General features: G+C 35.5%; 1 protein-coding gene across 1 annotated transcript in view; it reads left to right on the top strand.

The window, feature by feature from the left end:
- Positions 1-26,457, top strand: part of MBD5 (methyl-CpG binding domain protein 5) — a 405,640-nt gene that overhangs the window by 239,276 nt on the left and 139,907 nt on the right. Inside the window, exon 8 of the mRNA XM_060152942.1 lies at positions 22,519-22,640. The gene's annotated coding sequence lies outside the window, so the exon portion shown is untranslated. The remainder of the gene's footprint in view (positions 1-22,518; positions 22,641-26,457) is intronic.

The following is a 26,457-nucleotide window of genomic DNA, read 5'->3' as shown; positions in this document are numbered from 1 at the left end:
TTAATTTCTATAGTTTCTTGGGGGATTTATTTTGATTTTCTTCATGTGAGATCATATCATCTGAAACACAAATAGTTTTACTTTTTACCAATCCAGATGTCTTTTATTACATTTACTTGCCTAGTTTCCTTGGCTAGAACCTCTAGTACAATGTTGAGTAAAAGTAGTGAGAGTGGACATCCTTTGTCTTCTTCCTGATCTAAGGGGAAAGCATTCATTCTTACTTCATTAGGTATGATGTAAGCTGTGGGTTTTTCATAGATGCCTTTTATTAGTTAAAGAAGTTCCCTTCTTATTCTAATTTATTGGATACTGTTATTATGAAGAGGTGTTAGATTTTGTCAAATTCTTATTCTGCATCTATTGAGATGATCACTTGATTTTTGTCTTTATTCTATTGATATGATGGATTACATTAATTAATTTTTGGATGTTAAACAAGCCCTACATTCCTGAGATAACTTCCACATAGTCATGGTGTATGATCCTTTTCATATGTTGCTGAATTTGGTTTAGTACTATTTAGTTGAGGATGTCTGTGTCTGTATTCATAAGAGATATTGTTCTATAGTTTTCTTGTGATGTCTTTGTCTAATTTTTGTATCAGGGTAATAATGGCTTCAGAATGAAAGGAGAAGTGTTCTCTTCTCCTGTTGTTTTGGAACAATTTGTGAAGAGTTGGTATTGATTGTTCTTTAAATGTTTGAAAGAATTCAGCGAATCCATCTGGGCCTAGGCTTTTATATATGGGAAGGTTTTTTTTTTAAGACTTTTTTAGAGCAGTTTTAGTTTCACAGAAAAATTGAGGGGAAGATACAGTGATTTCCCGTAAAACCTCCTGTCCCTATACGTGTGTGAATCTTTCATTATCAACATCCCCCACCAGAGTGGTACACTTGTTATATTGATGAATCTACATTAACACATTGTGGGAAATTTTTATATTACTGATTCAATCACTTTACTTGTTACAGGTCTATTCAGATTTTATATTTCTTCTTGAGTCAGTTGTAGTAGTTTATATCTCAGGAATTTGCCTATTTCACCTAAGTTATCTAATTTTTTGATTTTGTATTCCCTATATTCTTTTTTTTCTACAAGTCAGTAATATCCTCTCTTTCATTTCTGATATTAGCAATTTGTGCCTTCTCTGTCTTTTTTTTTTTTTTTCTTGATTAATGTAGCTAAAGTTTTGTCAATTTGGTTGATCTTTCCAAAGAACCAGATTTTGGTTTTATTTGTTCTTCTCTACTTTTTCTAGTCTCCATTTTATTTATTTCCACTATAATTTTTATTATTTCCTTCCTTCTACTTTCTTTCAGTTTAATTTCTCTTATTGGTGTCTTAAGGTGGAAAGTTAGGTTACTGATTTGAGATCTTTCTTCTTTTTTTTTTTTGTGGTACGCGGGCCCCTCACTGCTGTGGCCTCTCCCGTTGCGGAGCACAGGCTCCAGATGCGCAGGCTCAGTGGCCATGGCTCACGGGCCCAGCCGCTCCGCGGCATGTGGGATCTTCCCAGACTGGGGCACGAACCTATGTACCCTGCATTGGCAGGCGGACTCTCAACCACTACGCCACCAGGGAAGCCCTCTTTCTTCTTTTTTAATATAGGTGCTTATAATTTTCCTCTAAGTACTGCTCTAGCTTCATCCCATATGTTTTGGTACATTATATCTTGTTTTCATTCATCTTAAAATATTTTCTAATATATCTTTTATTTCTTTCTTGATCCACTGATTATTGAAGAATGTGTTGTTTAATATCTACATATTTTTTAATTTCCCAAATTTCTTTCTGGTACTGATTTTTTATTTCATTCTGTTGTGATTGGAGAACATACTTTGTATGATTCAATCCTTTTAAATTTATTGAGGCTTTTTTTTTTTATTCACAAGATATGGTCTAGCCAGGAGAATGTTCTGTGTCCAATTAGAAGAATGTGTATTCAGATATTCTTGAGTAGAATATTTTATGAATGTCTGCTGAATCTAACTGGTTGGTTTATAGTGTTATTCAAGTCTTTTGTTTCCTTGCTGACCTTCTGCCTAGTTGTTCCTTCCATTAATGAAAGTGGGATATTGAAGACTCCAACTATTGTTGAATTGTATATTTCTCCCTTCAGTTCTGTCAGTTTTGCCTCATGTAATTTGAGGCTCTGTTGTTAGATACATATGTGTTTATAATTATTATATCTTCCAATGGTTCTACTTTTTATCATTATAAAGTGTCCTTTATCTTTCATAATAATTTTGTTTTAAAACCTATTTTATGCAGCTTCCTTTGGTTGCCATTTGCATGAGCTGTGTTTTTCCATTTTAAAAATTTCAACCTATTTGTGTCTTTGAATCTAAACTGTCTCACCTATAGCATATAGTTACATTTTGTTTTTTTAATCCAATTTGACAGTCTCTGCTTTTTGATAGATTGTTTAATCCATTTGCATTTAATGTTATTAATACATTTAGATTTATGTCTAAAATTTCATTCTTTGCTTTCAGTATGTCTCATATCTTTTTTTGTTCCTCTATTCCTCCTTTACTGCTTTCTTTTCAATTAAGTGAATATTTTCTCATGTAATATTTTAGTTCCCTTAATGATTTTTCATTATATTTTAAAGTTATTTTCTGACTGATTTCTCCTGGACTTACCATGTACACCTTAACTTATCAGATTCTACTTCAGATTTTACTAACTTAATTCCAGCGAGATAATTTTATTTCTATATAGCCCTATTTCCTCTTCTGCCTTTTTGTGCTGTATAAGTGTTATGCACTTACATGTATATGTGTTACAAACATAACAACACTTTGTATAATTTTATGTCTTTTAAGAAGCTAAGAGAAGAAAGGAAAGCAAGTGTGTATTTATAGTTTGTTACATTAACCTTCTTATTTACCATTTCTGGTTCCCTTTGTTTGTTCTTGTGGATTTGCGTTACAATCTGGTGTCATTTCCTTACTGCAATACAGCTTTGCTCCCTCCCTCCTCCTTACTGAGCTGGTGGGCACAGATGAGGGAGTGAGTGGGTCATGATTCAAGTGCCAATGACTCTCACTGTTCTTACCAAGAGTTAGTAAATTGTCTTGCTTAATGTTTCTTCATTTACTTTGTACCCTTAGGACAATTTCCAGAAATTTTCAGTGACTTTGTTTTTATAATTTTTACCAGTTATGATTGTTTTACTGGTGAGCTCCTCATCCATTTCACAAGTGGATCTTGGTCATTAACTTTTGGATGGTATCCTATCAACCTCTCTGTTCTTCACAGAGGACCTTTATTACTGTGTGATTTATAATTTATTAATATGTTGGTATAGCTCTAGAAATCAACATCATCATGCCATAAATCACTTTATACATTACATGTCAATGAATTACAGCATCTCCAAATATCAATAATACATGTGTAGACTTATGGCCAACAGTGTGAATATATATTCAACCTAACTTAAGATCACCTGTTTATATAGATGACACTTTGTAAGTCATATACAAGGAAAGGAAATAAGCAATTCTGGGTCACAGCCAATCTTAGTTTTTGTCATGTTATTGCCTTCATCCATATGCAATGTAACAAAGCCAAAGGGGAAACTTTCCGCTTTCTCTGAGAGATGATTCCCTAGTTAACCCAGGCTATGCCAGCCAGGATGGGACAGGCCCTCCTTCCTTCTCCAGCAGCCATTCTCTTCCCAGAGCCTCCCTGGCAAAAGGTGATCTTTGCTCTGTACTCTGTTTAAAGAACTTTGTCTCAAGTTCTTTAGAATTTTAAGAGTTCTGAAGTTAAATTTTAAGAGTTTGACTCTAAGGAGTTAAAGAATTTGAAGAGTTCTCACTTCTCCCCACCCAGTCTGCATTGGCTACTAATCCTCCACTCTAATTCACCCAAGAAAAACAGAGTAAAAGATCTTCTGGATCTATTGTTTGATTAAGCCTTCAGGCACCTGCATACAATATGTTAAAAAGGCTCAGTTTTATTCCATTTTCTTGGTAATAATTTTTCTGTTTTGTTTAATAATTGATATCTAGTCGTTTCCTATTGTTCACTGAAGTGTTAATATTTCACCCACATGCAGGTTAACAGGTTTCTCTGTTGTGTTATTCCAATTTTCAAAAATGTCTGGTGGCCTGGAGAATAAACTTAAAACTGCTCAGGAAGTCTTTTATAACGTTTCCTATTTGGCCATAGTTTACTGGTCTTGCCTCATCTCTGATCTTCTGCCTGTGCTTTACTTATACTGGACCAGCAACTTACTACTTTCTCCGAACGTATCATTTACTTCACGTGTTCATGCCTTTCCTTTCAGAGATGCTAAACCAAGTGATTGCAAAAATATCCTGAAAATAATGTGAGGTGGTAGGGCCCCAGTCCACATCTACTGAATCAGATTCTTTACAGATGATGAGTTTTTTAAAAGCTCCTTAGTTGATCATAAAGCTACTTAGGAACCATTGCTGCTCTCATTTCTCTCTTTGCAGCATCTTCCCTTTCACTTGCTTTCACATTTCCTGACAAAATCTTGTTCAACAGAAACAAGAGACAGACCCAACTAAAATATTACCTTCTCTGAAAAATTTTTGTCAATTCTGTCTCCATTCTTAGTCTAATGGATATATGTTGTTGCTCTTGGCTAATTAGTGGTAGGATCCTCTTTCTGTGCTCAGAGAGTTCCCTACATTCTGAATTAGAGATAGTTCCTACCTAAAAGACTTAAAATGCCAACTCTTGACTTTCTCAGCCTTCCTTACATATTGAGTGTGACTCCACAAACAAGACTCTTAATCAAGCATACACACAACATCTTTGAAGCAAAACCTAGAGACATTTAAAAACAGACCACAGACTCCATTTACAGAGAAGGTAGTACTGGCAGTGGCAGCTACTTCCAGTGTCCAATATAGCAGAAAAGTCGTTCTGGTGGCAGCGTCCAGCTTGCAGCTCCCAAGCAGGAGCACTGTACACTGCTGCCTCTTTTCTGGCTGGTTCGCCTCCAAAGCTGATTCTACGACTCCCTGGAGAATTCTGTGAGATGCTTCCTACCTTTTAATAAATTTTTTTGCTGAAATTGCACTGAGTTGATTTCTATTGCTGGTAACTAAGATACAGGGACACCTAATAGAATAACCACCCCATTACACTTCATTCACAGGCCAATATAATAATGAATTATATTGTCTTATAGTTAATTGCCAGTAGAATATGGGTTAACTATATCAAGAGGGAAGGAAAGAACATTTTAGGCAGAAGGCATAGCAGGAAGTCATATATGGCTGGAAGGAACATAGAGAATACCAGCCACTGACGGGACAATGTGTCCAGAAGATAAAGTGAACTAATTGGTGAAAGATGTCAATGGATAGAAAGTTGTTAGAGGAATTAAGTAACTGGATCATAGTAGCTCTACAAGACCATCTGAAGACACTTTTATTTTAAGTTCATGAACAATGTAAAGTTATTGAAGGTTTTTAACTGGCAGATGTTATGCTCAGATTTATATTTTGAAAAAAAATTACTCTATCACATAAAGAATAAATTGGAGGTGGGGAAATGCTGGTTGGAATTCGCTTGGATTTGAGCTTTGCTCATAGTATTATGAGGTTCTACATTGTTCCAAGTTAATCACTGCTTTCTAGCTTTGTCTTGCTACTAATTCTAAAATTTTCCTTTTGGAGTAATCCAGGGTGAAGTCCTCCCTCTCCCATCAGAGAGCCCTTTAACCTTTAAAGCTAACTAAACATGCAGAGCAGTCTGGGGCAATATTTTCTCCAAGTTTCTTGCTGTTTATAAATAGCTATTGCTAATAAAGACACTTAAATTTTTATCAAGTCCATTTAACTTCATATAGATGTATAACTTAGATTGGATTCTTTTGATATCCAGGAATTAAAGCAGTTCTAGTCTGTTTTTTGTTTGTCTGGTTTTTAAGAGCTGGGGTACATTTCATCTTACTCTTCTAAAACTAAAAATGAAAGTATCACACTAAAACATATGCTAATAATGTGTCCTTATATTATTTCATGTATTGTTATGAATACTATGGCTGTATTACAAGAGCTATTCAAAACTAAAATTAAGTCTGAAGATACTATTTATACTTTTAGTTGGTCTCAGAGAATGAAACAATGATTGCACATGGCCAGATTGCAGATGGCCAGCCAAATAATTAGAGCTGCTACTGATTTTAATAAGTATGACCTTCTGAATTTTAGCATATCCCCCAAAACATTACAAAAGACATTCAGTGGAAAGTCAACCATTTGGTTTTTCATTCATTAGTATACTCAAAAACCTTTCAGTTTCTGAAGAATAATGTTACCATTCTAGAAAATCTTTCCAAGCAATATCCCATGAGTTTGTTTCTAAGTCTATGAGTCTGTTTCTGTTTTGTATATAGATTCATTTGTATTTTTTTTAGATTCCACATATAAGTGATATCATACCAAAGGGGAAAGGGGGGGATAAATTAGGAGCATGGAACTAACAGATACACACTACTCTATGTAAAATAGATAAGCAACAGTGATTTACTGTATAACACAGGGAACTATATTCAATATCTTGTAATAATCTATAATGGAAAATAATCTGAAAAATGTGTGTGTGTGTGTGTGTGTGTGTGTGTGTGTATATATATATATATATATAAAACTGAATCACTTTGCTGTATACCTAAAACTAACACAATATTGTAAATCAACTATACTTCAATAATAATTTTTTAAAAAGCAATATTAAGAACAAAGGCAAGGCATTTGGTGACTAATACATGCAAAGTTAGTAGGGAGATATCTCTAAGGCCAGCCTGCTCACAACAGCACTGCAGAAACTAGGGGAGGAATCAGAGGTTAAAGGTCAAGACAGAGGAGTTTTGCAAGTTCCAGACTGGTATCTTACATAAGAGTGATTTTGTTCAAATCATTCTGTGTTTTTTTGTTTTGTTTTGTTTTGTTTTTGGCTGTGTTGGGTCTTCATTGCTGCATGTGCGCTTTCTGTAGTTGCTGCAAGGGGGAGCTACTCCTGTTGCGGTGCATGGGCTTCTCATTGCGGTGGCTTCTCTTGTTGCAGAGCACAGGCTCTAGGCGCCTGGACTTCAGTAGTTGTGGCACGCAGGCTTAGTAGTTGTGGTTTGTGGGCTGTAGAGCGCAGGCTTAGTAGTTGTGGCACACGGGCTTAGTTGCTCCGTGGCATGTGGGATCTTCCCAGACCAGGGCTCGAACCCATGACCCTGCACTGGCAGGCGGATTCTTAACCACTGCACCACCAGGGAAGTCCCATTTCATGCTTATTTTAACAAACAAAAAAAAGTGTAGAATTTGCTTAAGAAAAATAAAAGTATATATTATTTGTCCAAAGTATGTTTAAGGTAATATGAAGCTGAACCATATGAAAATGTCATTTTTGTAAGTCAAAAATGATTAAGTATGACAATTTTATGTGGCCCAACCTAATAAAACCTACCAGTGCAGTATAACGTACCATAACATATAGCAAATCATTGAGTTTGCCCATTCTGAGAAGATAGATATACATTTTTTCTCCATTTTTTAGTATCAACAATTATCTTCTATCAAATAAATTTAGTCTTACTAGATGCCAAAAACACTTGCTGTGGACATTTTTAAAATACGTTATCAAATTTATAAGAGAATTTGATGGTAATATTTTTAATGGTAACAAAGGGGCAACAGGGTATAAAATGTACTGATGAACTGGCTCAACCTATAATGTTTTTAAAGACCTCATTGATCTCTGGGCCGTCACAGAATTAGAGAAGATATACTCACACTGTAGATCTCCCTAGTTCCTTGGAACTTAAAATCTCAGGAAAGATGAGGGTTAATATAAATAGTTTTTTTTTAAAGTAATTGTGGCAGCTAACACTTAAATAGTGTTTACTGTGCCAGGCACTGTTCTAGGTACTTTACACGTATTAACTCATTTAGTCCTCACAGCAATACAGTGAAGTAGGTAGTACTGTCATTATTCCCATTACACAGATGAGGAAGTAGAGATACAGAACAGTTTGTACAAAACTTATACAGCATGTAAGTGCCTGAGCTGAAATTTAACCCTAAGAATTCTGGCACCAGAGTTGGTACTTAACCAACAGTAAACTGCCTCTCAATATAAAGAAGGTCTAGTATCATTCAGTCAATTCTAATATACTGCAAGGTTGCTATATTAGTTGAAATACTAAGTTCCTTAATAGAGCTTGTCAAGTTTCTTTCCATTCTAATAGCTGCTATTCTGGACTGTTGGAATAGTTCTTTAGCTAGGATACAGATTTCTAATCTTCTCCCCCATTTCTAGGCCAGCCTGCATCCTGCTGCTAGATTAATACAAGTAAATCATCACTTCAGTCCTGTTACTACCTTGCTCAAATTGCTTTAATGACTATATTTCCACTGCCAGGAAAGGATGTAAATGAGAGCACCCTCTAGGATCTGGTAGCATAGCTCACCACAAGCTCAGTATTTCTTGGAAGTTTCCTGTTTTATCTTAAAAATTTGCACAAATTTTACATCCCACTCCATAGTACATCTGTTTGTTTTAATATAAAAATAATGTATTAAATTTAAATAAATGTTTTAAAATAGTGTTTTAAATTTAGATTAAAACTTAAATTACTTAATTCTTCAAATTTTCAAATAAAATTGATGAGCCAGAAAGATGCTTTATATTTATTCTGGGCCTTCTAATGTCACATGAGGTTTGCATTCTCCTATTTGAAGAGCCTGGGTATTCAGGATAGATTTTAGGTGCCTTTGCTTCTTATTTATTTATTTATTTATTTTTGGCTGCGTTGGGTCTTTGTTGCTGTGCACGGGCTTTCTCTAGTTGTGGAGAGCGGGGGGCTACTCTTCGTTGTGGTGCGCGGGCTTCTCATTGCGGTGGCTTCTCTTGTTGCGGAGCATGGGCTCTAGGCACACAGGCTTCTGTAATTGTGGCTCACGGGCTCTAGAACTCGGGTTCAGTAATTGTGGCGCACTGGCTTAGTTGCTCCACAGCATGTGGGATCTTCCCAGACCAGGGATGGAACCCATGTCCCCTGCATTGGCAGGCAGATTCTTAACCACTGAGCCATCAGGGAAGCCCTGCTTCATATTTTAGAGTCTAAGTTATCTGGCCATATTCCAACCTTCCCATCTTATAACTTGCTGTTTCCCTGTATTAATCCTCTGATAAATCCATCTACCCATCCATAAGTATTTACCACATACCCTCCTAAAGATGTCATGTACTGTATACCACCTATACATCTTGGCTTTTGTCCTTTCTCCCCGCTTTGTAATATAGGCATACCTCATTTTATTGGACTTTGCTTTATTGCACTTCACAGATATTGCATTTTTTATATATTGAACGTTTGTGGCAACCCTGCGTTAAGCAAGTCTTTTGGCGCCATTTTTCCAACAGCGTTTGCTCACTTCATGTCTCTGTGTCAAGTTTCGGTAGTAATTCTTGCAATATTTCAAACTTTTTAATTATTATTGTATTTGTTATGGTGATCTGTAATCAGTGATCTTTGATGTTACTGGTGTAATTGTTTTGGGGCACCAGGAACCACACCCATGTAAGATATGGAACTCAATCAGTATTGTGTGTGTTCTGACTGCTTCACTAACTGGCTGTTCCCCCATCTCTCTCCCTCTCCTTGGGTCTCCCTGTTCCCTGAGACAAAACAATATTGAAATTAGCCCAATTAATAACCCTACAGTGGCCCCTAAGTGTTCAAGTGAAAGGAGGAGTTGCACATCTCTCCCTTTAAATCAAAAGCTAGAAATTATTAAGCTCAGTGAGCAAGGCATGTAGAAAGTTAAAACAGGTTGAAAGCTAGGCCTCTTGTGCCAGACAGTTAGCCAAGTTGTGAATGCAAAGGAAGAGTTCTTAAAGGAAATTAGAAGTGTGAGTCCAGTGAACATATGAATGACAAGAAAGCAAAACAGCCTTATTGCTGATATGAAGAAAGTTTTAGTGGTCTTGGATAGAAGATCAAACCAGCCACAACATTCTCTTAAGCCAAAGCCTAATCCAGAGCAAGGCCTTAATGCTCTTCATTTCTGTGAAGGCTGAGAGAGTTGAGGACACTGCAAAAAAAAAAGTTTAAAGTTAGCAGAGGTTGGTTCATGAGGTTTAAGAAAAGAAGCCATCTCCATAGCATCAAAGTGCAAGGTAAAGCAGCAAGTGCTGATGTAGAAGCAGCAGCAAGTTACCCAGAAGATCTAGCTAAGATAATGAAGGTTAAGAAAGAGAAAAACAAATACTGTATGCTAACACATATATATGGAATCTGAAAAAAAAATGGTTATGAAGAACCTAGGGGCAGGACAGGAATAAAGATGCAGACGTTGAGAATGGACTTGAGGACACGGGGAGGTGGAATGGTAAGCTGGGATGAAGTGAGAGAGTGGCATGGATTTATATATACTACCAAATGTAAAATAGATAGCTAGTCGGAAGCAGCCACATAGCACAGGGAGATAGCTTGGCGCTTTGTGATCACCTAGAAGGGTGGGATAGGGAGGATGGGAGGGAGACACAAGAGGGAGGCGATATGGGGATATATGTATATGTATAGCTGATTTACTTTGTTATACAGCCGAAACTAACACACCATTGTAAAGCAATTATATTCCAATAAAGATGTTAAAAAAAAAGATAATGAAGATTGGTACACTATACAACAGATTTTCAGTATAGCCCTATGTTGGAAGAAGATGCCGTCTAGCACTTTCATAGGTAGAGAGGAGAATTCAGTGCCTGGCTTCAAAGCATCAAAGGATAGGCTGTCTCTCTTGTTGGGGCTAATGCAGCTGATGAAGTTGAAGTCAGTGCTCATTTACCATTCTGAAAATCCTAAGGCCCTTAAGAATTATGCTAAATCTACTCTGCCTGTGCTCTATAAATGGAACAACAAAGCCTGGGAGACAGCACATCTGTTGACAACATTGTTTACTGAATATTTTAAGCCCACTGATGAGACCTACTGCTCAGAAAAGAGATTCCTTTTGAAATATTACTGCTCATTAACAATGTACCTGTCACCCAAGAGCTTTGATGGAGATGTGCAATGAGATTCATGTTGTTTTCATGCCTGCTAACACAACATCCATTCTGCAGTCCATGGATCAAGGAGTAATTTCAACTTTCAAGCCCTATTCTTTAAGAAATACGTTTAATAAGGCTATAGCTGCCATAGATAGTGATTCCTCTGATGGATCTGGGCAAAGTAAATTGCAAACCTTCTGGAAAGGATTCACCATTCCAAATGCCATTAAGAATATTTGTGATTCATGGCAAGAGGTCAAAATATCAACAGAAATAGGAGTTTACAAAAAATCGATTGCAACCCTCATGGATGACTTTGAGGGGTTCAAGATTTCAGTGGAGAAAGTAACTGTGGATGTGGTGGAAACAGCAAAAAACTAAAATTAGAAGTGGAGGCTGAAGATGTGGCTGAATTGCTACAATCTCATGATAAAACTTGAATGGGTGAGGAGTTGCTTCTTAAGGATAAGCAAAGAAAGTGGTTTCTTGAGGTGGAATCTACTCTTAATGAAGATGCTGTGAAGATTGTTGAAATGACAGTAACTTAGCTGATAAAACAGCAGCAGGGTTTGAGAGGATTCAGTCCAGTTTTGAAAGAAGTCCTGCTGTGGGTATGGGTAAAATGCTATCAAACAACATTGCATGCTACAGAGAAATTGTGAGAGCAAGAGTCAATCAATGCACCAAATGTCACTGTTGTCTTATTTTAAGAAATTCTCACAGCCACCCCAGCCTTCAGCACCCACCACCCTGATCAGTCAGCAGCCATCAACATCGAGGCAGGACCTTCCACCAGGGAAAAGATTATGACTCACTGAAGGCTCAGATGTTTGTTAGCATTTTTTAGCAATAAAGTTTTTTAATTAAGGTATGTACACCGTTTTTCAGACATAATGCTATTGCACAATTAATAGACAACAGTAGAGGGTAAACATAACTTTTATATGCACTGGGAAACCAAAAAATTTGTGTGAGTTGCTTTTTGAGAATAATATTTGCTTTAGTGCAGTGGTCTGGAACTGAACCTACAATATCTCCGAGGTATGCCTGTACCCTCTCTCCTCACTTCTGTTAAAGTGTTAATCTTTCAAGACCTAATTCATTTACTAGCTTTTCCTGACTACTCCAGTCAGGACTTTGAATTCCTGTAATACTTACTCAATGCTTATTATACAACAGGTTGCATTTTTAATATTTGTTTGACTAAGTCTTACACATAAACTTTTTAAGAGTTCAACATGCAGAGAAGCAAAAAAAAGGACATTTCGGGCAGTGGACACGGTGTGTACAAAGGCACAGGATTATGAAGTAGCACAGAGTATCCCAGTAAATGCTAGGTTGTTTACTATAGCTGGAATGTAGAGTATATACTGGGAATGTGAGAAAAGTACGAATCAAACAATGAAAGAATATATAACTCATGCTACGAAATGTACATCTCACCTGCCCCAGCCCCTACCATAATTAATGGGAATTCATCAAAGAAATCAAATAGGAAAGATTTATTGTATTAGTTTTAATCAACTTTGATGTAATTTCTCTAGGTTTTAATATTCTTCATTTTCTTAGATCTTATTTTTATTTTATATACCAGTAAAATTATTATATTTTTATGCAGTCTTTTTTCTTAATCTATATGTATTCTCCATATACTCAATGTGTATACACATATATATGTATAGACACATATAGAGAGATGAATTGTTCATTACTTTAAAAGATGGGATTACATACACACACACACACACACACACACACACACACCCTGCACCTTGCATTTCTCGCTCTACAGTGCTTTGTAGAAATAGCTCTAATTTATTTTTTTAATGACTGCAATACTGTGTAGTATGGAGGTACCAAATTTTTTTTAACTTTTCCCCTATTTGTAGACATTCATGTTGTTTCCAGTTTCTTTATATTTTTTAAGGAGATATAGCTAAATCAAACCTTATGTTTATCTGACTAAATTTCACTGTAGCCTATGATTAATTCACCATAAACTATTAAATAATCCATGTAGGTTTGGGTATATAAGATGACGTAAATTTATATTGATAATTTCTTATTATGATACTGTCTCATATCCTCTGTTTGCTACCAAATTGGTGGATATTTAGGAGTTGTTCCCAGTAGTACTATTAACATCATAATGCATGAAATAGACCCATTTGATGACTCAAATTTTAAGTTAAAGTGTAGTGATACCTTATATATTAAAAATAGGGAAATTACAATAATATTTTCTAAACTGAGATGTTAACAGGAATTTTATGACAGAAATGTTCCAAGGTCAAATTATTTGGGAAAATATACTGAATTGAACTGGGTTCTGCAAATGTTCGCATTTCTCTAAGTGCATTATTCCATGAAATGCCATTTGGAAAGGAGTGCTCTACATTATTCTAAAATAATATAGACATCTGAATTGTGTTCAGACATAAGAGCAGATTTTCAAAGGCCATTTTTTGTGGCACCATTTTGATAGACGTGTACTGTTGGTCCCCTGGTAGTACAGGTCTGAGAAAGATGACCCACTCAGATTGCTGCTAATTTGTCTAAGTGTTATTCCCAGTACCCCTCCTATAGTTAATACATCTATTAATCAATCACAAAAGCTTGGAATTCCAGTGATACTGGATTATGAATATTGTAAAGCATACCCAGTACCTTCCTTACCTTCATAGTTTTGCAAACTTTTCCTGTTCCATCTGCCCATAATCCTCTCTCTCTTGTTATGTTTCTGTATATTAAGATCTCAGTTTTCTTTAAATGCTCCCTTGTTTTTGAAGCTTTCTCCAGTGGGAATTAAAACCATTCCTTTTCTGATTTTCTCATACCGCTTTGCCTTTCTTTCAGTAATTTAACTTCCTGCCTTATGATTCACACAGTTGTTGTTCATGTACATTACAGTAGATGTTGTGCCATGACCTCTAGTTCATGTGGAGGAGCTCATAGACCAGCTGAGGATAAATAAATTTATACAATGTGATGTGATATGTATTTATAATGGTACACAATGCTAGTGATAAAAGGAATGACATGAGAAACTATGGACTAAAACGTTTGAATGTAAATTAGCTTATATAACTAAGATTTTAGCTTTATTTAGAATGTTTAAGTCTAGAACTGAAGTAGAATGTTGTACTGGTTATTGTACATAACTTTCTCTTCCACTTAGCTTATAATTGCTCTGAACACCTGGCCTGTATATTACTTATTTTGCTGTTTTCTATTGTACCTATAGCACTCCTATAGATAAATAGAATACATTCAATAAATGTTTGTTAGATTGAATTAATTTTTAGAAGCTGCAATTTTAAAAAAATTTATTCTCACAATCTGAAATTTGATAGTTTATGTCTGCATATTCAGACTGCTATTTTATTCTTAATTTAAGACATAGGGAAGGCAACAACATTTTAAAATCTTTATTATTTTTTGACTCTCAGAAGCACTTTTGGAAACTGTAGACTTACTCCATGGATACTGCCTTTGCACAAAATATTTATGGAATTGCTTTTGTTCCTTAAGATACTATTTTGCATGCACATTACTAGTTTCATCTGAATTCTTAAACCAACTAAATGTCATGTCAAACTAAGCTTAGTGGGTCAAAAGTTATGTATGCCTTTTGGGGTCAGAAACAACAAGGGATCTTGTGTCGTACAAAAGTTAACTGTAGAGGCAATTACAAAAGAGAAATTCCAGAAATATTTTCACAATTCTGGCATTTCTGGGCTTGTTTACAGCCTCCAAAGATAACCATTTTGAAGGACAAAAGTGACTTAAAGTATATTTATTAAAATACCACATTCTTCATAGTCCAGTTTATTAAGGAGAGTTGTTGGTTTTGTTGGACTGGAATTTAAGCATTTTATTATGTTTCCTGACTAATTATCTGTCTAATACTATTTTTAATTGGTATTAAACTTTTAACAGTGACCCTGATATTATAACTTGTTTTAATTAAAGAATAGCATTCTTATCTCATCGTTTTCTTTCTTTAAAAAAATGCCATTACAGCCCAGTTTTTTTTTTTCATTTTGTATTGGATATTTTCCATCATGAAAAAAATGTATACATTCATGCTCATGATTTTCTCATTATTATATTCATTGTTATCATTGGGTATTGATAATGGAAGATGAGACCAAAGTCATCCTTATTACCTGATTATCTGATCCTTTACCTAGAGGAATATAATCTAGAGATAAGACCTAGGAGATATCAGATGAAGCAAATACTGTAAAGCAGCATTTATTTCAATTGCACTTCTTTCGTTTCTGAGAAATTAAACAGGAGTTGAGCTAAAGTTTACTTTTGCTTTAGCCAGAAAGAAAAGAATTGTCAGTCATATTAATCCTGTAGACATGAAGCGATGGATCTATTTAAGAAAACAAACGCCTTTTTATACCCTTTGAGGTCACTTGGGATATCATTTATTTCTAATTTTTATTCTGAATTCAGAGTATTTTATTTTATACATTTATAAAATCGCTTTTATAGGGACTAGGTACCATTTTTCAGTTTCTCTTTAATTTGTGTTTTACTTATAAATAATAAAATAATTGTACTACTCTAGACTTTACTAATTAAGTCTGATAAAATTCACTTGCAAGTAATTAGTACAGAATACATATTTTCAAAAGGATTCAAACAGGTTTATGGAGCATACAACTTTAAATATCAAAGGGTAAAATAGAGATTTGGGGTGTACTAGCCTAACCTTTTAAATCTGGTAGATAAGGAAGCCGTCTGAGCTGCTGTCACGTGCATGACCTGGAATAATTTGGACAATTGGGCATTCTTATATTTTTTATGCAAAATATATATTCACAAATACTATCCATCATGTCCAGATTTTTAATAAGGTACTTTGATTTTTGTGAAAATAAGTTATAATTATTACAAGGATAGTATACTTTGTGAAGAAATTGGGCTTGTGTTATTACAATTTTTAACAATTAACATTTGCATACTCTTTTACATTTATCCAAGATTTTTATATTTATTATCTCAGTTCATCTTAGAAACAGTAGAGATAATACTTACATGGTTGATAGGAGTTAAGACTCATTTAGCTGAAGAACACTTGCCCTTTCTGCCCTCCCCTCCCCCTCCCCTCCCTCCCCACTCCACACACACAAGCTTAGGCTAAAAGGAGATATTGTGGTTTATAGGATAGAATGGTCTCCAGAAAGACTAATCTGAGGCTCGCAGTTCTTATCCCCTGAATTGGCTTCATTGTCAGCTCCACACTTGGTGTCACTGACAGTTTTGAGTGTCAGTGGTCCTGATCTGATTAAGTATCCATCCTTGGAAACCTCACTGTGGACAGAGGGATAGGGGGCTATGCAGACTGGCTTTGGCAGTTAGGCCCACCTCTAAAGCTGTCGAACGGGTGAGTTGTCAAAAGGAAAATTGGTATACAGTTAGCAGAAATAGCAGGAAAGCATGGTGGAGAAACAAACTTCAAGTATCCACTCCAGCAGGTATTATCATCTCCACTTAACAGATGAGAAAATGGATAGTTAGAGAGGCTAAATGATCTGCCCAAACTTAGGTCCTCTGCTTACAAATTCTGCTCCAGGCTGCCTTAAAGGAAAAGGAAAGTAAGAATGGATAAGACAAAAGAGATGGTTCCAGGTATTTATTTCTAGTTTGTGTTTTGAAGTGAACCAGGCAATATTGATTTTAGGGTGATGATTAGGGTTAGAGTTGTTGAACAAGACATTTGTGGGAAATAAAATGTCGTGAGGTCTGTGCAAGGGAGTAGTAGGAGGTACAGTAGACATGATCCTTAACATCCAGAGTTAGGATTTGGGGATAAAAATTAAAATAGCTAGCATTTATTAACCATTCCTTATGCCTCAGGCACTGTGCTAAACACTCTTCCTATAATATATGTTAACACTCACAACATTCCTATGAAATGAGGATTTTACAGATAAGGAAGCATAAACAAAAAGAGATTTAATATCTTGTCCAAGACTATATAACTAGAAAGGGTTAGAATCAAGATTTGAACCCAGGAGGTCTAGAACCCACCACAGTGCCTGTTTTTGTTTTTCATTGTTACCAGTTAAAGTAGCAATGTTTAGTTACCTGCCATGTGCTGGCTACCATAGCAGATATTTGTCTGGTGTAACACCTGTTTTCTAAAAACTTACCCTTTAAGGTTGGACAGTACAGCAGTTCATACACAGCCACATTTAAGAATTTAAATTTGAATTGCTAAGTTCCTACAGATCATTGTTAATGTTAATTTTATACTGTTTTGTTCTATATTTATCAAAGTTACACATGCACATAGTTTAAAAAATCAAGTAGTCCTACAAGACTTATTTTTGAAAGAAATTAGCAGTTTCCTATTCTACACCTCTTTTCACCATTTTTCCAATTACCAGAAGCAATCACTTTCAGTTCTTTCTAGGTGTTTCTTTCGGTGTTTATGAAGAAGAATATCTCTAAATAAATGATTATATTTCTACTTCTTGATTTTTTTTCAGCTTCACATTTAATCCATTAATTTCCCACTGCTCATGTTTAAAGAAAGGGGGATATCTGGATAATACATAATTGGGGCTTGATGACTGTGCATTCCATAGATCTGACTATGCTGTTTTGTTCAGGAACTCCCAGTGTCAATTTATTGAGAACTTTAATCCAGTTTTTAATCCAGTTAGATTCTCTTTAATCCAGTTAGATTCTCCAAAGAAGAATCTTTCACTCTCCTACCTAGAGGTTATAAGATGCGCTACTAGCATTTTACAAACTAAGTAGAAGAGGACTTGGGATGTCATATTCAAAGTATAAAATTTCATTCAGTTCTGTTTTCAGTAGAGTACTCTGCTGACCAGAATTCTCCAAATTTCCCAGTTTGGGAACCTTCTGTTTTACCACTCCAAAGAATAAACTTTGTCTTCGGCTAGGATGATAGAGGGAGGTGTACTTGTCCAGTTGCAGATGGTAGAGAGGGAATGCAAGAGACTAATTCTTAAACAGACTTCCAACCAGCCTTGCTCTTATTTCTACCTTTAAACTACTTCCATAAGTCTGGGTGCTACCAATTACTAAGTTTCTTGGAAACTGTAATGCAAATAAAACTTTTTCCTGGCTTTATCTCCGACTAGTTTAAGGTTTAGTTTGGATTTGCTAAGTCAGTTAGCTGTAGTCCTTCTGCTGTCTAGTTTCCAAATTTTGGTACTGTCATTCATCCCTCATTCTCTTTTTCTTTCTTGTTTCATGCTTTTTAATGAAATATTTAATATTATATTGTATTTTAATGTGGTTTTGAAAGGGGATGGAATTAAGTATATGTTCAATCTACCATCTTTAACCAGAAATCAACATTATTATCTACTGAGTAGTTTTTCTTTCTAACATGTGTTAGATTTGAGATAAATACCTTTTTTTTTAATATCTTTTTCAAAAAGACAATTTCTATTTTAAGAAAATGGGAAATTACCATATCCAATTCCTATACTCAGTCTCAGAGTAAGACTTGAAGAGATTGCTGGTTATGTGTCATATATTTTATATTGAATGCTTTTATTATGACACAGGCCTGCTTTCTTCACAGTGTGTGGGGGTGTTTAGTACTCCATTGCCCTGGGAACAATAACTAAGAGCCATATATTACAGAGCTCAATATATTAGAGTCAGGACATGGACAAGATTATCAAAATTTCCAAATCAAAAACTGGGCAACATTGTTTAACCTTTAGAGGAAGTAATTGTTTGTTTCATTATCTTACTTAATATATGTATACAGTGATTTTTGGTTATTAAAGACAGTGTCGTGTGTACATTTCATTATTTCACCTAATACAGTATAACATAATTTTTGATTGTCACACTATGTTTTATGAATAAAGATTCAGAGACTCAGAGAAGTTAAGTTACTTCCCCAGATTCTTACAGCTAGTGGGTGACAGAGGTAGAATTTGAACTGAGGATTCACTTACTTCAAAGCTAATACTCTTTGGAAGTGGCCGTGTGTAATAAAATTTGGAAATATAGGACCACCGTAAAGTTCCCCAGAACTTGGGGGGAAGTCACAGAAAGGTTGCTATCAAAAACTGTAACCAGCAGAAACTAATGCAACATTGTAAAGCAATTATACTCCAATAAAGATATAAAAAAAAATTGTAACCAGAAAATCACACCATTTATTCTTTGTACATTTTCACACAACCATTTCATTGAATCCTTGTAACAGCCTTATGAGCTATGTAGGTTTAAATCTTATTAAGTGTGTAAAATACCGTTTGCCTGTGTGTGAACAGGATTAACTCACAAACCTCTTCTCCTGGTCCCCCAACCCCATCACTTCCATAGATAAAGGAAAACTTAATCTTACCAGCTGGTAGTAACTTGGTCACTTCTGAGTTAAAATTGAGTCAATTTAGGCTTTAAGATTCTTCTTCTTATCCTCTCCTTTGCTTCTGCTCTTCCCCAAGTTCCTGGGGAGACTCATATCGTCCTGATATCAGCGGATAAGCATGGGCTTCCACATTCTTCTCTCTGCTTGCTGGTCTCTGCTGAGTTACTCAGGGCCCTTGGCATTTGGGCACCATGTGCCATCATCCGCTGAGATGTGTTTCCTCTTGCTGGGCCTCTGGACTTCATATACTTAGTCTACTGCTGAGGTTCTTGCTGTGGTCTCCAGTTGTGAGGACCAGGTACTCTTCACCCTGTTTCCTCAAACCCCAGTCTCCTTAATGTCTTCCAGATCAGTCTTAGCCACTTTTGCACCCCTCTCATGGCAAAGACTTCAGTAACTTTTCAGATGTTCTGCCACAATGCACTGGTACTCTCTGAATCCAAAGATGTCTTCAGACAAATCCTCCCAGCTACCTTTCTCAGTCGTCATCTTCAGTACTCTACCCTCAGATACCTCAATGCTCTTTTTTGTCTGGTGGACAGTATTTTTTTTTCCTTTCCATGGGAAAACACCTGTTGTGTCGTCTTGCGTTCTTATCTACTCTGTAGTTTTTACAGTATAAGCTTTATGAAAATAATATATAATAATGCAGCTCTCTATGTACTGAAGTGATCAATTGACAAAACATATTACATAAAGAAAACAAGGTATAGAACAGAGTGTATAACCTGCTCCATTTCTGTAAATACATGTATAGATATGGCAATGCATTAAACATTTCTGGAAGAATACATGAGCGGTAGCAGGGATTGCCTCTGGGGAGGGAAAATAGATGTCTGGGGGACAGGACTGGATGGGAAATTTTTCACTGCCTTTTTATATCTCTCAAATTCTATATCATGCAAATAACCTATTCAAAAATAAATAAAAGATAATTATAAAACATTTATAATTTGGCTTCTTCAGTCCTGCCAAGCTCCAGATCATCTGATTCTCATCCACAGACAGAAAGTAGCTCTTTTGGCAAAGCTATCTTTTTTGCCCTTCTCTGCTTCCTGATGTGCCACTCTTTCTTGTAGAACTTTATTGAAGGCTGCATGAAGCAGCAGCCTGCTCCAACATTCTGAATTTTTCCCCTTCATTAGAAGGGAAAACACTTCAGTAGGAAGATGGCCTGAGTCCCAAATATATCAGATGGTGGTTTAGCCACTTTGCTAACTTGCCAGACTAAGAGGGGTCCGCACTACCCGTCACCTGACCTCTTTGGCCAGGCCAAGACTGTATTTTAAGGTCTGTTACTTGCAAGAATTTTTATTATCTGCAGGCCTATCACACTGAGTAGATGTTTAATTAATTATGATGCATATAAACTCATGAATGAATAATTTTTATTTACAGGAATAATCCACCTAATTTTAAATGTATTAACTAATAGGGATTTTAAAAGTCTGTATTTTAAATTTCCCAACTGTTCAGTAATTATAGCTGTCTTTTTTCCCCCTGATTCCAAGATCCACTCAAGGATCATGCATTGTATTCAGTTGTCATATCCATTTAACCTCCTTTAAACTTAAAAAAAGAAAAATTCCCAGCCTTCTTGTGTCATGTTGTTGACATGTTTTAAAAGTCTGGGCAAATTGTTTGCAAGATGTCCCTTAATTTAGATTTTTCTGATTTTTTTTTTGATTATTAGATTGAGATTAAACATTCTTGGCAAGAATATTCCATTGGTGATGTTGTGCTTTCTCAAGGTATCATATCAAGTGTAAGAGGAGATTAGTAACACAGTAGAAAAGCACACTACTATGGTTTGATGGAAGATCCAGTTTGAGTTTTTCAATTCTACTTGCTTTAACTTTACACTAAACAGGTAGTTTCTAAGTGGTTTGTACTTAAATAGACCAGGTAGCAGGAAATAGTATTATATCCAGTCCATTTGCTATCATTTTGGAACAACAAAAAGTTGCCTTTTTAAATTTATCAGTTCTTGTGAGTTTGTAACAGTTTGGGGAGCTCTGATAAAATCAACTTTCTGATTTGCAAAGCGGAGGGCCAGGTGGTAATAATATCCATTCATAGCACTGAAGTGAGAATTACTTGAGATGTTAACAGAAGTAAAATATCACTGAAAGTAATATGCTCTGTGAAGAGTCTCTATTAATATAATCAACCCCACTCAGGTATTTCTCTTTAAAAACCACATATATGGCATACACTATTGTTATTGTATCTGACACTGTTGTACTTTATGAATATTAATCTTTATAATGACCCTTCTACTTGGGTACTGTTATTATCCCTATTTACAGATGAGGAAACTAAGGCACAGAGAGGATAAGTAATGTTCCCAAGGTCATATAACAAATAAGTGGTAATGGGGGACTTCCCTGGTGGTCCAGTGGTTAAGACTCCACACTTCCAATGCAGAGGGCGTGGATTCAGTCCCTGGTCGGGGAACTAGATCCCGCATGCATGCCGCAACTAAGAAGCCCACATGGCACAACAAAGGTCCCTCATGCCACAACTAAAACCCAATACAGTCAAAAGTAAATAAATAAAATGGTTAAAATGGTAAATTAAAAAAAAAAATAGGACTTCCCTGGTGGCACAGAGGTTAAGAATCCGCCTGCCAATTCAGGGGACACGGCTTTGATCCCTGGTCCGTGAAGATCCCACATGCTGCAGAGCAGCTAAGCCCATCCTCCACAACTACTGAGCCTGTGCTCTAGAGCCCATGAACCACAACTACTGAGTCCGCTTGCCACAACTACCGAAGCCTACGCGCCTAGAGCCCATGATCTGCAACAAGAGAAGCCACCACAATGAGAAGCCCACGTACCGCAATGAAGGGTAGCCCCCGTGCACCGCAACTAGAGAAAGCTTGCACACAGCAACAAAGACCCAATGCAGCCAAAAATAAATAAATAAATTTATTTATTTTTTTTTAAAAGTGGTAATATTTCCAACTGTTTTTCTGTGAGACCCCATTTGAAAACAGGCAGCAGCCTATATAGCTGCAGTGTGTACTTAAGGATAATTTACATTCCTTTAAATAAATGTGTGTGTCTATGTTATTTCTGTTACAGAGAGAAGAGGTACTCCTTTATAGGGACTCGTAAAGGCATAGAGCATCTAGAGATTTACTGCCTCCATTACGCTGCTGGGTCTCACAGCACATGTTATGTTTTTATCAGTTTCTCTGCAGAAGGTAGGAGTTGTTTTCTCTGCATGAATTCTTCATATAATTATAGTTATCTTGTCTGTGAACTTAATATTTATTGAATATGAAAAACATCTGACATCTATAGATTAAAATGCCAATTGGGAGATTGGGATTGACATATATACACTAATATGTATAAAATGGATAACTAATAAGAACCTGCTGTATAAAAAAATAAATAAAATTCTAAAATTCAGAAAATAAATAAAATGCTGGACTTCTCGAAATAGTTGACATACAAACACCTCTAAAGAATATTTCTATTATAAAATTAATACATGTTTATTGTAAAAAAAAAGAAGACAATATGGAAAAGTAGAGTAATCTTACCACCTTGAGATAAGTACTTTTTATATGTTATCATGTCTTTCTGAATTTATTGATATATGTCTATATGATGCATAATAATACATATATAATTATGCATTATGTATTATTATATACATATGTACATATATTATGACTAAAAATAATAGAATATAAATGCTCCTTGGCTAGAATGCTTCTTTTTTAATTTTTTTAAATTTAATTTAATTTTATATTAGAGTGTAGTTGATTTACAATGTTGTGTTCATTTCAGGTGTACAGCAAAGTGATTCAGTTATACATATACCTGTATCCATTATTTTTCAGATTCTTTTCCCATATAGGTTATCACAGAATATTGAGTAGACTTCCTTGTGCTATACAGTAGATCCTTGTTGATTGTCTACTTTATTTATAGTACTGTGTATATATCAATCCCAATCTCCCAATTAATTCCTCCCTACCACTTTCCCCCTTGGTAACCATAAGTTTGTTTTCTACATCTGTAACTCTGTTTCTATTTTGTAAATAAGTTCATTTGTATCATTTTTTTAGATTCCATATATAAGCGATATTATATGATACTTGTCCTTCTCTGTCTGACTTACTTCACTCAGTATGACAATCTCTGGGTCCATCCATGTTGCTGCAAATGGCATTATTTTGTTCTTTTTTATGGCTGAATAATATTCCATTGTATATATGTACCACATCTTCTTTATTCATTCCTCTGTCGATGGACATTTAGGCTGCTTCCATGTCTTGGCTATTGTAAATAGAGCGTCAGTGAACATTGGAGTGCATGTGTCTTTTCAAATTATGGTTTTGTTCAGATATATGCCCAGGAGTGGGATTGCTGGATCGCATGGTACTTCTATTTTTAGTTTTTTAAGGAACCTCCATACTGTTCTCCATAGTGGCTGTAGCAATTTACATTCCCACCAACAGTGCAGGAGGGTTCCCTTTTCCCCACACCCTCTCCAGCATTTATTGTTTGTAGACTTTTTGATGATGGCCATTCTGACTGGTGTGAAGTGATAACTCATTGTAGTTTTGATTTGCTTTTCTCTAATAATTAGTGATGTTGAGCATCTTTTCATGTGTTTGTTGGCCATCTGTATGCCTTCTTTGGAGAAATGTCTATTTAGGTCTTCTGCTCATTTTTTGATTGGGTTGTTTGTTTTTTTGTTATTGAGCTGCATGAACTGTTTATATATATTGGAGATGAATCCCTCCCTGGTCACTTCATTTGCAAATCTTTTCTCCCATTCTGTGGGTTGTCTTTTCATTTTGTTTATGGTTTCCTTTGCTGTGCAAAAGCTTTTAAGTTTCATTAGGTCCCATTTGTTTATTTTTGGTTTTGTTTTCATTACTCTAGGAGGTGGGCCAGAAAAGATCTTTCTGCAATTTATGTCAGAGAATGTTCTGCCTATGTTTTCCTCTAAGAGTTTTATACTTTGCCACCTTACATTTAGGTCTTTAATCCATTTTGAGTTTATTTTGTGTATGATGTTAGGGAGTGTTCTAATTTTATTATTTTACATGTAACTGTCCAGTTTTCCCCACACTACTTATTGAAGGGACCATCTTTTCTCCATTTTATATTCTTGCCTCCTTTGTCATAGATTAGTTGACGATAGGTGTGTGGGTTCATCTCTGGACTTTCTATCCTGTTTTATTGATCTATGTTTCTGGTTTTGTGCCACTACCATATGGTTTTGATTACTGTAGCTTTGTAGAATAGTCTGAAGTCAGGGAGCCTGGTTCTTCCAGCTCTGTTTTTCTTTCTCAGGATGCTTTGGCTATTCAGGGTCTTTTGTGTTGTAAAATTGTAAAAAAAATTTTTCTAGTTCTGTGAAAAATGCCATTGTTAGTTTGATAGGGATTCCATTGAATCTGTAGATTGCCTTGGATAGTATAGTCATTTTGATAATATTGATTCTTCCAATCCAAGAACATGGTATATCTCTCCATTTCTTTGTGTCATCTTTGATTTCTTTCATCAGTATCTTATAGTTTTCAGAGTACAGGTCTTTTGCATCCTTAAGTAGGTTTATTCCTAGGTATTTTATTCTTTTTGATGTGATGGTAAATGGGATTGTTTCCTTAATTTCTCTTTCTGAACTTTCGTTGTTAGTGTGTAGGAATGCAAGAGATTTCTGTGTATTAATTATGTATCCTGAAACTTTACCAAACTCATTGATGAGCTCTAGTAGTTTTCTGGTAGCATCTTTAGGCTTTTCTATGTATAGTATCATGTCATCTGCAAACAGTTTCAGTTTTACTTCTTCTTTTCCGGATTTCTTTCTTTTTCTTCTCTGATTGCTGTGGCTAGGACTTACAAAACTATGTTGAACCCAAGTGGCTAGAGTGGACATCTTTATCTTGTTCCTGATCTTTGAGAAAATGCTTTCAGTTTTTCACCATTGAGAATAATGTTGCTGTGGGTTTGTCGTATATGGCCTTTATTATGTTGAGGTATGTTACCTCCATGTCCACTGTCTGGAGAGTTTTTATCATAAATAGGTGTTGAGTTTTGTGAAAAGCTTTTTCTGCATCTATTGAGATGATCATATGGGTTTTTTCCTTCAGTTTGTTAATGTGGTGTATAAATTGATTGGTTTGTGTATGTTGAAGAATCCTTGTGTCCCTGAGATATATTCCACTTGATCATGGTGTGTGATCTTTTTAATGTGTTGTTGGATTCGGTTTGCTAGTCTTTTGTTGAGGATTTTTGCATCTACATTCATCAGTGATATTGGCCTGTAATTTTCTTTGTTTATGATATCTTTGTCTGGTTTTGGTATCAGGATGATGGTGGCCTCATAGAATGAGTTTGGGAGTGTTTGTTCCTCTGCAGTTTTTTGGAAGAGTTTGAGAAGGATTGGTGTTAACTCTTCTCTAAATATTTGATAGAATTCACCTGTGAAGCCATCTAGTCCTGGACTTTTGTATGTTTGAAGTTTTTAATCACAGTTTCAATCTCATTACTTGTAATTGGTCTGTTCATGTTATCTATTTCTTCCTGGTTCAGGCTTGGAAAGTTGTACCTTTCTCAGAGTTTGTCCATTTCTTCTAAGTTGTCCATGTTATTGGCATATAGTTGCTTATAGTAGTCTCTTTTGATGGTTTGTATTTGTGGTGTCAGTTGTAACTTCTCCATTTTCATTTCTAATTTTATTGATTTGAGTCCTGTCCCTTTTTTTGCTGATGAGTCTGGCATAAGATTTATCAAATTTGTTTATCTTCTCAAAGAAACAGCTTTTAGTTTTATTGATCTTTGCCATTGTTTTCTTCATCTGTATTTCATTTATTTCTGGTCTGATCTTTATGATTTCTTTCATTCTACTAACTTTGGGTTTTGTTTGTTCTTCTTTCTCTAGTTGCTTTAGTTGTGTTTTTAGGTTGTTTATTTGAGATTTTTCTTGTTTCCTGAGCTAAGATTGCATTGTTATAAACCTCCCTTTCAGAACTGCTTTTGCTGCGTCCCATAGGT

Source organism: Lagenorhynchus albirostris, chromosome 6, assembly GCF_949774975.1.
Source record: "Lagenorhynchus albirostris chromosome 6, mLagAlb1.1, whole genome shotgun sequence".
Taxonomy (NCBI): domain Eukaryota; kingdom Metazoa; phylum Chordata; class Mammalia; order Artiodactyla; family Delphinidae; genus Lagenorhynchus; species Lagenorhynchus albirostris.
The sequence above is the reverse complement of the archived record's forward strand: the minus strand, read 5'-3'. Positions and strand labels throughout refer to the sequence as shown.